This window comes from Panthera uncia, chromosome F1, assembly GCF_023721935.1.
Source record: "Panthera uncia isolate 11264 chromosome F1, Puncia_PCG_1.0, whole genome shotgun sequence".
Taxonomy (NCBI): domain Eukaryota; kingdom Metazoa; phylum Chordata; class Mammalia; order Carnivora; family Felidae; genus Panthera; species Panthera uncia.
This window is the reverse complement of record NC_064813.1, coordinates 51,464,495-51,481,281: the sequence shown is the minus strand read 5'-3', so window position 1 is coordinate 51,481,281 and position 16,787 is coordinate 51,464,495.

Below are 16,787 nucleotides of genomic sequence, written 5' to 3'. Positions count from 1 at the left end.
AAAATGTCTAATCAGAACTAATAATACCATAACATAATTAACATTCTATTTAAAAGAGATTTAAACTGCTCTAATTAGATACCATTTTGGGGGTTGGGAATATGTTATCCATGTGAAATATCCAATTTGTAATTAAGAAATAATGACTCTTCATACAAAAAAAAAATATCTCTAAGGACATTTTATTGATCGTTTTACAAGTTTTGTGTTTTAAAAATTGTTTAAAAGTGTCTTTTTTCAGATTTGATATTTGATGCTTATTTTAGTTCGAATATTGAAAATTCCGGTGCATGTATTTGGATTTTTATTTATAACTTAAGGCGCTAAGGCAAAAAAGTACATGGATAGTAGCAGAGAAAAACTGAGTTAAAGAATCACATAAAACAATGACAAATAAACATACTTAAATAATTAAAAATATTTGAATAGCTATACCTAAGGCAAAAAAATCACTTAAATAGCTATACCTATGGCAAAAAAATATATTTAAATATTTGTGTCATAAACAGGATTTATAGTGTGCATTTACACTCTGTTCTTGTTAAGGTGCCACTGGTGTTTGTAATGTGGAACAGATACCTAAATTCCAATATCATTAATATATGCCAAGTATTACTCCTTTATCTGACACTATTCATCACATTCTAATTAATCATCAAGGAAGAAACCAACTATTCCTTTTCAGATATGGACCAATAACTCTTGGGAAAATTAAATCATCTTTCAGAAACATTTCATTCCTTGGTGCTAATAATTCAGTGCAAATGAATTTTCAGAATAACAGTCAGATCATATTATATAATTTTCTTTAAGATTCTTCATCTCATGTATTAAAATTTCATTCTGCCTTTGAAATCTGCTTTTGTCCCCCAAAGTCATTTGCAGTATTGTGATAAGTAGCAAAAGGCCATTCACAAAGTATAATATGAGCTTCAACCGAAGCTACAAAATGAAAAAGAACACTTTTTGTTTGCAAAGGCAAGACTGAATGGTGGGTCATTGTGAACAAGGAGGGAAACGCAGGATATTCTCATTCTTTTAGTAATATTTAATCTCATTTTAACCTTTGTCTCTTCACTATTATACTTGATAACATTTCAGGGGCCTAATTTTCGAGGATAATTTGCAATTCACTTATGCACTTATCACAGTACATAAACAAAAGTGCAAAGGGGAAAAAAACACCTTCAATGCCCATTTATATGTGTTATTATTTTAGATCCATTATTTCATTTTTGATGAGCATGAGTTGCCATAAGTAGGTGTGATACTAAAACCTGAGTCATCAAGGCAATTATCCACGGATCCTACTGTGGTTCTCATCCCCTCTTAGTACCCAACAACCATTACCATACTCCACAATCTCCAGTTTTGTATCCTTGAACCATGAGATGGCATGGAAAAGATAAAGGGACCACTTTAATGATTTTACCTTTTACCACAGCAATTTGGGGGCATCAGCTCCATTTTATATTTTTAACAGATACAATAGTCTTTGTTATTTTTGTTGCTGTTATTTAAAAACTCATTGGTAACATTTATGAGTGCTTCATTCTAATTAGAGGTAACTGGACTTACCAGCATAAGGTAATGTTAACATACCAATTAATTCATTTTTTTAATTTAAAAAATGTTTATTTTAGAGTCATACAGAGAGAGAGAGAAAGGGGAGGGGCAGAAAGAGAGGGAGAGGGAGACAGAGAGTATCAAGCAGGCTCTGCACTGTCAGCATGGAGCCTGGCGCTGGGCTCGAACTTATGAACTGTGAGATCATGACCTGAGCCAAAGTCAAGAGTCAAGGGTCAGACATTTAACTGACTGAACCACCCAGGGGCCACCATACCAACTAATTCTTAATGCTTTAAAGTTTCACCTGTTGCAGAGTAGGACCTCAGATTCCCCAACTCTACCCTCTTTGGCAGTTTTCCTCTGCCTTTGTTACTAGCATATGATTAAATAGAATAATCATTCTTCATATATATGTCCTTCTTCATATGATCTGTGTCATATAATGGCACTTCTTGCTTTCTAAGTTTCAGTGATCATCTTCATGTTAGTTTGTGCCAAGAAGTGTTAGTGGGACGTTAACCAGCTACTATCATCTCAGTGATCTAGAATTTTCTATAGCAGGATGGTATAAAAACCCAATTCTCTTATATAAAAATAACAGAAGTATTAAAATTTTGTATGTAGAATGGATGTATAAGAAATGAAAAAAAATCATTTTATGAAATTTTATGCTAATCTAAGTAGGTGCATTAGAGATTTTCTCTGTGTTGAAGTTCTTCTTTGGGAAAGAGTGAAGACATACTAGAGACAGAATATTCAACAAGTGGATAATAATAAAGGGATTGGCAAATGACTATTATCCTCAATTGTAGCTATAAAGAATCAGTACATTCCTTAAGTATATTTAGCTTAATTTCTTTCAGGACAAGTGTGGAAGTAGAGATTGGATTCCCAGGTGAAAAAGAACCAACCATACTTCAAAAACATGAGTATCTTCCAATAAACCAGCAGCCCCAGATGTTTTGATGGATGTTATTCCACAATTGAGAGCTATCAACTGAGATATGACCCTGGTCTGGATGCTTCCTTGAGATACATGTTGGGATTTGGCAATGGCCAACATGTGGGATCAGTCTGGATAAGAGTGCCCACCTGTACCTCTACTGGTTTCTGTTAAAGGACTCAAAAGCTCTATAAAAATGATCACGTAATGGGGTGCCTGAGTGGCTCAGTTGGTTAGGCATCTGACTCTTGACTTAGTCTTGGGCCATGATCTCATGGTTCCTGAGATTGAGCCCCAGAGAGCCTGCTTGGGATTCTGTCTCCCTCTCTGCCCCTCTCCTGCTCATTCTCTCTCTCTCTCTCTCAATATAAATAAACATTAAAAGAAAAAGAATTAGCCTACTCTTGAGTTAAAATGTGATGAAAGAAAGCTACATAGTTTTGTTTCATTTACTAATATATCCTCAAATCAGTTGACTTTTATTTTAAGAGACTTAGTGCTACAAAGTCTTTTTATTAACTTTTTAAATTTATATCGAGAGAGAGAGAAAGAGAGAGAGAGAGAGAGAGAGAGAGAATTCCAAGGAGGCTCCATGGTGTCAACACAGACCCAGATTCAGAACTCTATCTCATGAACCATGAGATTATGACCTGAGCTAAAATCAATAGTTGGATGCTTATTTGACTGAGCCACCTAGGCAACCCAAAAGTCTTTTTTTTAATTTAGTTATTTGAGAGACAGGAAGAGAGAGAACAAGTGGGCTAAGAGCTGAGAGAGAAGGGGACAGAGGATCCAAAGTGGGCTCTGTGCTGATAGCAGAGAGCTCAATGTGGGGCTCAAACTCATGAACTGTGAGATCATGACCTGAGCCGCAGTTGGAAGCTTAGCAGACTGAGCCACCCAGACACCCCCAGAAAGTCTTAATTTAAATAATCAACATGGCCAATCACGAAGACTAAAATAAACTCTTGTCTATTTATCTCTTTAAATGTAAGGATTAAGCCTGGAGTTTACTAGTCTAGGTGAAGCAGGTCCAAGGAGCTCCTACTACAAGTTTGAGACTATAGGGAAGAACACACTTTTCAAAGAAACCAGAATTAGTACAAAAAACCAGAGCCATGGGTGGATGTTGTACACAAATACTTGGACATCATTTTTTGAGAAAGGGTTTCTAAAACCACAGAAATTAATTGAACACAAAGGGCCAGTATGAACAAGACCAATGGAGAAGAATGCCCCAACTTACTCATAGTGACTGAATCACAGAATTTGCAATTTATTAGGATGATTAACAGTGGGTAATGTTCATGTCCTTTAGAGAGGAAGTAACACCCAAGGCTGTGACTTCCTACACTGATTTCAATGGGTCACATCAGAAAACAATATCCCAACATTGGTGCATTTCCCACAGTCAAGCTACTTGATGCGTGGATAATATCATTGTGACAAACTGCATTGTTGTGGTCAGTGTAGGTCCGGTGTATGTCCTCATCCTTAGACTTTAGGCTTGGCCATCTCACTTGTTAGGGCAATGGTGTATGGGCAGAAGTGACAGAATGCCAATTCAGAGCCTAAACTCAAGACGTTTGTGTGCTCCACTTGCACTGTGCAATTGTAAGAGGAAAATAAACCTGCCCAGGTAGCCCACGTGGGCAAGAAGAGTGACAGATACATGGGCTAAAATTACCCTAAGTGACCGGTAGGTCTACAGTGAGCAGTGCTGTCCCAGCTGTTCCTAAACAGAGACATACAGCAGAGCCCAGCCTAGATTAGCCAAACCCCAACTCATGTGCAAACTTATGAACCATAATAAATTGTGCTTGAAGCCACTGAGTTTTGGGGTGATTTGCAACTCAACAATCCTTTGTGGATACAATCATCAATAGCAATCCAGTCCAGACTGAGCTTTCACTGAACCACTTTTTATGTCCCTCCCCTGTAGGGTCAGGTGAAGTTCAGGTCCACACATCCCTCTGGGCTCTTCTGTCTCAGCTCTGCATCTCCTGCAAATAACTACTGAATGGAGAAGACAGCCCCACAAAAATTGAGCAGTAGAGTACAGCGCAGAGCCATCAGACTCCACTCCTAGAACAAGAAGCATAAATCCTAAGAGCCACGATTTCTGCAGAGACAAACCTCTCATAAAAAGCACAATAAATAAGAGACATTCCACACGGAACATTTGGCTTCTCTAAAATATTTGTGTTCAGGTTAATGGTTTCTTCTCAGTTTTTTTCCTTCTAAATGTGGAGAATATGTTTGCTTTCTATATGAGTAATTAAAGGACTGACTAAGGAAGTTTTCTCAGGTAGAAGGAAACTTACACAGAATAATTCAAGTCCTTGCCACTGAAAAAGACAGAAATCTTTTCTATTTAGAATGTCTCTTGGAACTTTAGTTCAGACAGTATAACACATTAATAAAAATACTGAAATGAGAAAATCCTATTGCATATACAGTTACATATTTCACTTTCCCCACAGAATGCATTATGTGCATTTTTTCTTAATATTCAAATTTTATAAGACACAATATTGATTGCTGCATAATATATCATCACATCAATATACCAAAATTCACTGAAACAGCTTTCCCTCTCCACACTAAAGTTATTCCCAAAGTTTGCCTGTTATAAATATGGAGATGGACATGTGATTTTTAAAACTGTTTCTCTGGTGACTTTTTATGCTAAATCAGAATTTGAATTTCTTGGTCAAAGATTTAAAATGGTTTTAAGGCTGCTGATTTAATGTTTTCAATAAAAAGCTTTTTTATGCACCTTAAATAGCATTCTAAGAATGACATGACCTGATTCTAAACACACAGTTATTAATTTTTCAATATTTGTATTCTCTGCTAAATGCCATATACTTATAATATATAACATTACATATAATATGATAGAGACAAAGGGCTATTAATTATTAACTATATACGCCTCTATTAAAATATAATCTCCATGAGGTCAGGGACTATTTCCTCACCACTGTATCCAGCACACAGAATAATATCTGCGGACAAAGTAATGTTCCATGAACATTTGTTCAGTGAATGAGTAAGACCCACAGTTGGATTTTAACTTCCTTAAAAATTATTCTTTAATAGTTGAATAGTTCAATTTCCTGGTATTGAGTCTGTGATTACTATCCTTCAATTGCACTTAGATACTGCAGGATCCAACATTAATAAGAGTATCAGCTATAGCATAATTCTTTTATTAGAGAACTCTATTTTCATAGTCGTTTAAAAGGGTTACTGCTATGGACATAGAGAAATACAATTATACTGTAGAAGAATTTTTTTTTTTTTTTTTTTTTTTTTTTTTTTTACTTTAGGGTAGATGATAAAGTGGCCTGGTGTTTATTTGTACAATGACCTTTATGTCTTTTATTCTAGCTAAATCTGACTTTTAATCCTCTAACTGCAGGTGTTTGAAACAATCTGAAGCCTGCTGACACTTAAAAAATATTATTACAGATAGAATGAGAAGAAAATAGAAATTCTAAACATCTGCTGTTTTAGTATCTTCTATGTTCTAAATTTCTCTAGTTGGATGTTAAGCGCTGAATATTTCCTGATTATCCTTTTTGTCTATATTACATGATTTTTTTTATTCTTTGCATGACTTTTCTGAATTTTTTTCCCTTGAATGCTTATGCTAATTCATTTTGTATTTACAAAATGCCCTATCTACATGTCTACTTTTATGATTATTTTCTAGGCTTGTAAACTTCTGTAGATTTTAAATTTAATAACTATGTCCTTACCAACTAACTAAAGCTAAATTATGTTTCTCCATGCTGGAATTAGAAAAAATGTTTACTGATAATGGGCAAGTAATAATAAATTAGAGAAACAAGTACAAGTTTATGACAGATCTTGGAACAAATTTTGATTATTGGGATTTTCTGAGGGTTATAAAAATGGTATTTAAAAACTGTGTTTAATATTTACAAAAATTTGCAGGCAGTATCATATTTAATGGTGATAAATAGGACACTTTCTACCCAAGATCAGGGACCAGACATAGAAATCTTCTCTTGGGGCGCCTGGGTGGCGCAGTCGGTTAAGCGTCCGACTTCAGCCAGGTCACGATCTCGCGGTCCGTGAGTTCGAGCCCCGCGTCAGGCTCTGGGCTGACGGCTCGGAGCCTGGAGCCTGTTTTCCGATTCTGTGTCTCCCTCTCTCTCTGCCCCTCCCCCGTTCATGCTCTGTCTCTCTCTGTCCCAAAAATAAATAAAAAACGTTTAAAAAAAAAAAAAAAGAAATCTTCTCTTAGCACTGCTATTAAACATACTGGACCCCATAACTAGTACAGTAAGATAAGAAAAGGTAATTAAAGGTATACAGATTGGAAAGGAAGCAATAAACCTGTCTTCATTCATAGATGACATGATTATCTATGTAGAATATCCCAAAGTCTCAACAAAAAAACTTCCAGAACTCATGAATGAGTCTAGCAATGTCACAGGATTAATGGACAAAAGTCAGTTGTGTGTGTGTGTGTGTGTGTGTGTGTGTGTTTTAATATACCAGCAAATAACAATTGGGATTTGAAATTTTAAGAACAATGCCATTTAAGTGGTGCCTGGGTGGCTCAGTCAGTTGGGTGTCCGATGTCAGCTCAGGTAGTGATCTCATGGTTCATGAGTTTGAGCCCCGCATCGGGCTCTTGGCTGACAGCTCAGAGCCTGGAGCCTGCTTTAGATTCTGTGTCTCCCTCTCTCTCTGCCCTTCCCCTGCTCATGCTCTGTCTCTGTCTCTCTCTCAAGAATAAATAACCATTAAAAAATTTAAAAAAAGAACAATACCATTTAAAATAGCACTAAAACAAGAGAAATACTTAGATATGACATTAACAAAACATGCAAGGAGCTATATGCAATACACCATAAAACTGATGAAACAAATCAAAGGAGTTCTAAATAAATGGAGAAATATGCCATGGTCATGGTTAAGAACATTCATAATTGCTAAGATTTCAGTTCTACTCAATGTGATCTATAGATTCAACACAATTCCATTAAAAATTTCAACAGGTTACTTTATAGATATTGATGAAAAAATTCTAAATTTTACAAGAAAAACCAGAAGACCTAGAATTGCCAATCCAGTATTGAAAAAGAATAGTTAACATAAAACTACAGTAGTCAAGACAGTGTTGTATTAGTGAAAAAACAGACACAGAGATCAATGGAAGAGAATAGACAGCTAGATAGACCATATCGATATAGCCAATGCATCTTTGCAAAGGTACAAAGACAATGCAATGGAAAAGTATGGTCTTTTCAACAAATGATTCTGGAACATTTTATGTCCATATACAAAGCAATAATAACAAACTGCTAAACATGGCTTAAACCTTATACCTTTTGCACAATTTAATTCAAAATTGATCATAAAACTAAATGTAAAAAGCAATGCAATAAAATTTTTAGAAGAAAATGTCTGACCAAAATTATCTTGAATTTGGTGATGAGTTTTAGAAGGAATACCAAAAAGGCAATCAATAAAGGAGAAAAAATGGACAGTTGAACTTAGTAAAATTAAGAAAAGACAAGTCAGAGACTGGGACAAAATATTTGCAAAACATGTTTGTTAAAGGATTGGTATCCAAATCTACAAATAACTCTTAAAATTCAACATTAAGAAAGTGAACTCCCCAATTAAATAGTATCCAACGGCTCTGAATACATACTTCACCAAGAAAGATATAGACATGCCAAATAAACACTTAAAAAAGATGCTCAACATCATTTGTCATTAGGGAAATGCAATTTAAAACACTGAGATACCATTGTACACATACTAGAAATCTAAAAAGCTGACAATACCAAATGATGGCAAAGATATAGTGTAATAGGAACTCTCATCCACTGCTGGTGGGAATGGAACGTGGTACAGTCATGATGAAGAGACTTCGGCAGTTTCTTACAAGGCTAAAGATAATCTTATCATGAAATCCAGAAAACACACTCCCAGCTATTTACACAACTGATTTGAGAACTTACATACTTTTCAAAAACTCGCATGTGAATGTTTACGACAGCTTTGTTCATAATTGCCAAAACCTGGAAGCAACCAACATGTGCTTCAGTAGGTGAATAATTACTGGATTTGAACAATTAAGTAAATAGATGATGGATGGTGAGAGCCAGGTATCATACAGTTGGGGTTGGACATTATAGATAAGCAGAGGGAGGAAGTTATAATGATCCACGTGTTAATGAATTAGAGTTGGAGTCATCAGTACGAACTCACATTTAGCTTAATCTGGACACAGATTGTTACATATAGAAATACCTATAGATATGCTAGTATGCACCCGTATATTTACCTACTTTCTCAGATGAGAGAACTTTGAAGAAATGACATTCCAATAGCAAAGAGCACACCTGGAACCAAGATCTTTGTTTCTAATTTCATTATAAAACAAATAAACAAAGGCTCCTTAGAGAAATGGATGATTCTAGGGCTATAATGAAAATATACAAAATGACTGAAACTGGAGCATAATGTAGTGCCATTTGGTAAGGAAGGTCTCCAACACAATACACACACATATACAAGCAAGATGGTGGTATTTTATTTTATTTATTTAGTTTTTATTTAAATTCTAGTTAATTAACATACTGTGCAATATTGGTTTCAGAAGTAGAATTCAGTGATTCATCACTTACATACAACACCCAGTGCTCATCACAAGTGTCCTTCTTAATGCCCATCACCCATCTAGCCCCTCTCCCACCCACCTACCTCCATCAACCCTCAGTTTGTTCTCTATCAGTAAGAGTCTCTTGTTGTTTGTTTCCCTTTCTTCTCTTCCCCCTTCCCATATGTTCATCTGTTTTGTTTCTTAAATTCCACATATGAGTGAAATCATATTGCATTTGTCTTTCTCTGATTGACTTATTTTGCTTGGCATAATACATTCCAACTCCATTCATGTCATCCCAATAGCAAGATTTCATTCTTTTCATGACTGAATATTACATTGTATATGTATACCACATCTTTTTTTTTTTTATCCATTCATCAGTCAAAGGACATTTGGGCTCTCTCCATAGTTTGACTATTATTAATAATGCTGCTATAAGCATTGGAATGTGTGTACCCTTGTTCTCCAGAATGGCTGCACCAGTTTGCATTCCCACCAGCAGTGCAAGAAGGTTTCCCTTTCTCTGCATCCTCACCAATACTTGTTGCTTCTTGTGTTGTTAATTTTAGCCATTCTGACAGGTGTGATGTGTCATCATGATTTTGATTTTAATTTCTTTGATGATGAGTGATGTGGAGCATCTTTTCATGTGTCTGTTAACCATCTGTATGTCTTCTTTGGAAAATGTCTTAACTGCCAATTTCTTAAATGGATTGTTCGTTTTTTGGGTGTTGAAGTTGATAAGTTCTTTATAGATTTTGGATACTAACCTTTTGCCTGGCATGCCATTTGCAAATATGTTCTCCCATTCCCAAGTTGCTTTCTAGTTTTGCTGATTGTTTCCTTCACTGTGCAGAAGATGTTTGTCCAATGAAGTCCCACTAGTTCATTTTTGCTTTTGTTTCCCTTGCCTTTGATGACATGTCTAGTAAGAAGTTGCTGCAGCCAAGGTCAAAGAGGCTGCTACCTGTGCTCTTCTCTAGGATTTTGATAGTTTCCTGTCTCACATTTAGGTCTTTTATCCATTTTGAATTTATTTTTGTGTATGATTAAGAAAGTGGTCCCGTTTCATTCTTCTGCATGTCGCTGTCCAGTATCCCCAGCACCATTTGTTGAAGAGATTGTCTTTTTACCATTGGATATTCTTTGATACTTTGTCAAAGATTAATTGAGCATATAGCTGTGAATCCATTTCTGGGTTTTCTCTTCCATTCCATTGATCTATGTGTCTGTTTTTGGGCCAGTACCATATTATTTTAATGACTACAGCTTTGTAGTATATCTTAAAATCTGGAATCAAACAGTCTTAAAATTTGTATGGAAACACAAAAGACCTCAAATAGCTAAAGCAATCCCAAAAAAGAAAGACAGTGGTATTTTAAAGTGACACAGAAGCCAACCAAAAGATCACCCAATAGCCAACACTATAACACTTTGAGCAACAAAATTAAGTAGTTTGGATTAAAACTGAAAGTATGAAACAAATATCTATGAGTCTGTACTGATAGAAATAAATGATTGAGGGGCGCCGGGGTGGCTCAGTCGGTTAGGCGGCCGACTTTGGCTCAGGTCATGATCTCGCGGTACGTGAGTTCCAGCCCCACGTCGGCTCTGTGCTGACAGCTCAGAGCCTGGAGCCTGTTTCAGATTCTATGTCTCCTTCTGTCTGACCCTCCCCCATTCATGCTCTGTCTTTCTCTGTCTCAAAAATAAATAAACGTTAAAAAAATTTAAAAAAAATAAATAAATGATTGAATAAATGAATACTGTAAATAAATGCGGAGAATAGACAAATCTCTCATATATTAGAATTCTAAATAATTTACATAAATACTTCATTCTTGAAGCACACTCTCCAATACTTAAGTGTTGACTGTACATACTGACTTCCTTTCAAGAAATACATTAGGGTGGGAAGAAGAATTTTGGAGTAGAGAAACCTTAGAAACTATATCAGTCAGGTGATCAAAGTTAATACCAGCAGTAATAAGTCATGTTAGTAGTATATACCTTTAATACAGTGTGTTGAGTAATGTTCTTTACCCCTCCAAAATCCAGTCTAATAATGAAAAAAAATATCAGACAAAACTCAAAGGAGAGATCGTTTACAAAATACCGATACTCCTTCAAACTATCAGGGTCACCAAAGACAAGGAAAGTCTGAGAAATTATCACAACCAAGAAAAGCCTGAGGAGATATGATAACTAAATGTAATGTGGTATTATGGATGGGATCATGAAATAAAAAAAGGACGATAGATAAAAGTTAAAGAAATCAGAATAAAGTATGAACTTTAGCTAATAGATGCCTTTGATTTTTTTCTCTCAAGCATATTTTAGGGGCTATTTGAATTTTTAAAAAGAGTTTTTATATCCCATTCATTTTACATTTTAGTAGCTTCTGTATTAAATTCATTTCAATCATTTTAAAAATATGCCATAACACATTATAATTTTGGTCTGTAGAGAAAAGAAAGCCCAAGACTTTTGAGTTTTCTGTTATAGAATCAGTTTTGACATCATGTGTACACAGCAAACAATAGGGCAAAAATACTTATAACTCTTTTCTGAATGGTCTAAGCCAAGAAGTAATGTAATCCATATGTTTTTCACAAATGGTTCATCAATTATTGATTAGGCTTAATGAGTATGCTAATAAGCAGAACTCAAGTGGCTTCTCTAGCCCTTCTGTGCTTTCCAGGTCCTCATAAATGTTTGAAATGGTAGCTGCTGGAAATAGATGATGGATTGGTGCCAAGAAGCCATAATGCAGACCACATATGGTGTTCAAGGGCTGATGTTTGTCCTTCCGGGGTAGTATCAAAAATGCACTTCGTATGACATTTGTTCTCAATGTAAATTAATTTATAAAGTTTCCCCTTGTGTGCTTGCTACACATATTGTTTCCTCTTCACAGGAGATATTAAAATATGGATTTTGTTCATTTTAAAGGGTACATCGTGAACGATCAAATTAAAGCCATGTTGTCCTTAGAGATAGAGTAATGGAGACCGAGATTTCAAACAGAAGCATCTGTAGATTGGTCTCATTGTGAGAAGCTTTATTGTCAAAGCCCTGAAAATAATTTCCTGACCCCGACTCATTTACTTTCACTCTCTAAATGACATTGCATGTAGTAATCTATCCTTTTTAACATGGTAATGCATTCGGATTATTATATCATCAGAAACAGTTAAAGTGCAGTTGCGTTCTTGGACGGGTAAAGAGCAACACCAAATACATTCAGAGCATAATTAAAGTATAATTTTTGCTTGAGACAATGAGCTGCAAACTGTTGTATTTACATATAATCAACCTTCTATAACACGATCTGGAAATAATATGAATAAAAAGCCATTAAGACAGTTTATTAGAGACAATTACTTGAACTTTGCTTCAGATATTTCAAATTAACATCCTAGTTAAACTAAATTCTCTCTGAATGGATATTATAATGATGGCTTATTAAAATTATTGCAAATATATTGAAAAACTCTTATTTAACAGCATAGATGTTATTGTGGTATTACAAAAGATAAAATTTTTCCTATTGTTACTTCAATTTGTTCTTAGGATTGTTGCTCAAAACCCCTAAGAATTAAGAAAGATGGACAATAACATCTAGCTACAATGATATTGTTCATCAGAATATCAAATTCTTTGTTTTAAGATTCTAAGAAACCTTGCTGTACCTTCAATGCTGAATATACCTTTAACAACCTTCATAAAGAAAGCAACACGATAAAATAGATGCCACCGAGTGCTAAAATGAACACAGTTGGTTTTATTTTGGTGCTTGTTTTCCCCTTATGACTATGATCTTTACTACTTCTAGGTTCTTATGCATCAAAACACTAATTTCTTTCAGACAACTTTAATTTCGATAACAGCTTTTATGCTTTCATTTTGAACTTCAGTAAAATGATTAATGTTCAATTATTTAATCCTGTTTCCTAAAGTTCAGACTGTCATTGTTGACATAAGTGTCATATCAAAGCTGTGGTAATAGAGTAAAACCATACGAGACAGATTAAAGAATAGATAGATTTAAAAGAAACTAGCTGCAATTATCCAGGGACAATAGTTTAAAATGGTGAATAATGGTGTCTGGGTGGCTCAGTCGGTTAAGCATCAGACTCTTCTTGATTTTGGCTTAGGTCATGATCTCACCATTTGAGCCCCAGTTGGGCTCTGTGCTGACAGCAAAAACCTGCTTGGGATTCTCTTTTTCTCTGCCTCTCCCCCAGCTCCTGCACATGCTCGTTCGCGCGCTCTCTCTCTCTCTCAAAATAAATAAACAACCACAACAACAAAAATCTTTAAAAAAATAAAATGGTGAATCAATAGTTGGTCACTTATCCAGGTATTTCATAACAAAGGTATAAAAATAATTTATACCAACCACTGAAACAAAGTGCTCATTCAGGTGTTTTGTTCTCTTATCAGTACAGCTTAAACTAAAGTCTTTCTTAACTTATCCTTTTGCTACCTTCTTTTGTTGGAAAAAAAGAGAAAGATAATGAAACCAATATTCTAACCCTCTTCAAAAATTTACAGCCACCAGAAAAATACCATTTTTTTCCAAAATTGTGTTTGATATATGTATTTAATATTAGTAGGTAGGACTCCTAGAGAAAGAGATTTCATCACTAAATCGTGACAGTTATAATTTTGACCAAGAGCTAGCATGATTTTTAACTTCAATACTGTTTGTGATGTTATGGCCCTCTCTCCAGGCTCATTGATTTCTGGGAGTTTTAGTTTAAAGATATTTTACTTTCAAAAACATTAGTTCTTTTACCCTCAGAAAAATCAAAGTTTACCAGAAAACCATAAATAATCACAGAAATAAATAGCAGGATCCTAATTTACATTTAACCTTTGTTTTAAATGATTAATGGATGCTATTTATGTAAACTCTTTCTACAATGCACCATGAAATGAAATTTAAATTGCAGATTTTACAGTGGTGTATTTTAACTAGTGACCCTATCCCCAAGAAGAAAAATAAAAGAAAACTAATTACATTTGTAATAAAGATGCTAATGCATTTCTTGTTTTAAAGTTAAGTTGTGGTTGTGTAAGAAACTTTTATTTCTAATGAACTAGGAACAGATGCTCTGTTTCGTGGAACTTTCTAAGAGAGAAATGACTTGGTTTCTGCAACACTCTCGACTGCAACAAACTTCTCTCTCTGGACCAGTTCCTGCCAGAGTCAGCAAGTAGACTGGCATGAATCAGGCCTGGGATATTCTGTGCGTGCAGACTGAGGGAGAGGTGTGAGATTTGTGTTTGGTGGGTCAGTCACCGGAGAGGCTGGACACACCATCAGCCTGTTCTAGTGTGGGGTCGGAACACAGGGCACTCAGAAGAATTCAATTCACAGAGATCTGTAGATCTTTCAGTAGGGTAGTTGAGTGCACCTTTGAGGGCATCTGGTTCCTCTGGTCCCAAGCATCCAAAGAAGAGCTATTAAGGTGGGCTATTTCTACTACTTTCCAAGACTAAGAAAACAGCCTACTTCTGCTGGTGCTACAGTGGGGGATTGAAAGCTGGTCCAACTACTTCAAACCAAGAATACAGCAGAGAATACTTTTCCTAATATCACTCACAGATCTATTAAAACTTATAACTTGCACCCAGGTCCCAATCTCAAATAATAGACAAAGAAAAAATAGAACACCTCAATGAAGGGAGACAGGAAGAGACACAGAATATTGAGAGAATATTCAATCAAAGAGAGTCCGTGAAAGAAACAGAGCAACTTAAGGGCGTCTGGGTGGCTCAGTCGGTTAAGCTTCTGACTCTTGATTTCGGTTCAGGTCACGATCTCAGAGTTTGCAAGTTTGAGCCCCACACCGTCTCTGTGCAGACAGGGTGGAACCCGTTTGGGACTTTTTCTTTCTTTCTCTCTCTCTCCTCCTGAGCTCTCTGTTCTCTCTCTCTCAAAATAAATAAGTAAACTTTAAAACAAATAAATAAATTTCCAAAAATATCAAACTAATAGTTAAATAAATTTTTACTCTGACACTTCTAAAGAAGAGCCAAAATATATAAGATTAATCATAAAATAGGAATAGTCACAGATATAAAAGAAGTTAGACAAATACTAGATACAACTCTTTGACAATTAAAGTTGAAGCCCTTGAAGTGTTACTAAGATTCCCAAGGACAGTAACTTTGTCCCCTCTGATCTCTAATGTCCTGACTCTATCCTGGGTAATGGAACTGTAGTTAGTCTGCATGGGTAGATCTTTCAAAGGCTGGGAAAGGCAGGGGTGGGGTGGGGCAGAGGAGGGGACAAAGTCTCCAGAGTCTCCAGGGCAATTGCTGTCCAACTTTCTGAAGGACGAGGTTGCTGTCCTCATGTTTGGCTGTGACAAGGCAATAATTTTTGGATATTATAACTTCTCAGGAGGAAGAAATGCTACAAGAGGGGTTCCTTTATATTAGTAAGCATTACAATAAAATGAACAACCAGATGTATACGTTCCTTTTATCTCTATACCTATGATTACGTGTTGTCACTCTTGTCCTAGTTTATTTTCGACCCTTTCTATTTTTATTAATTCATTTATTCCTTCTGTGCTAAGCCTGAAACCTATGAATATTGGTCAATGATATTTCAACTCCCAATATCTTTCACAAGCTATATTTAGTAAAAGTAGTCCTCACTATAAAAATTGTTTTTTGTCTCTGTTATCCACAATAGCTCACACTGACAAAGGAGATGATATATTTAAATGACAAGAACACCCAGTGATAGCATGTTAGACTTTAAAATTTTATATATATATTACATATTATATATATATATATATATTTGTGTATATGTTACATGTAATCACTATATAATTCAGATTAGAGATATAATTATATATGTATATTATACATATGCAAGTAGTATATATAAATTACATATTATATATATTGCCAATATGAATTATAACAATAGAGTGCTCCTGGGAAAATAATACACCAAAACATTGTTTGCAGGCTTAGCAGTCTGTAAAAAGCTAAAAGTTATATATTAAAATTAATGAGGTACCTATATAAACATAAATAATTTTATTTACAATGTGAAGTTAAAAGCACATTCCTACCATAAACATTTTGTCTGGGACATTCACAGATCACTAATAGTTTACTGAGGCTGATATTAAAAAAACTGAATTGGCTTCAGTTTCTCTGGCAACTGTGTTTTCTCAGTCCTTACCAACCTATCTAGTATAGAATAAGCATTAACACATCGTTTCCTGATGGCTGCATACACACGTCCCTCCTGACCCTTCACACACCCGTCTTGTGCTCCCAGAAAACACTTCCATTGTGTGACTGAATCACAGGTAATTAAAACTGTCTTTTCCATACCCTTCTCTCTGGCAATTAAAAGAGTGTGTGAGACAAAAGTAAGGATTTGAGCAAATGTGTGGTGAATAAAGGGGTATGATCTGCCAAGTGCCATTCTATTGAGCAACTTCAGTGAACAGTTCATCTAACAATTTAACTGAAAAAACAAAAAACCTTGGTATGTGTCTTATTAGCTGATGGCATTTTCAATTAACTTTTCTAATACTGTTCAAAAATTTCATTCAGTTTTGCAGTCAGGCTAATTAT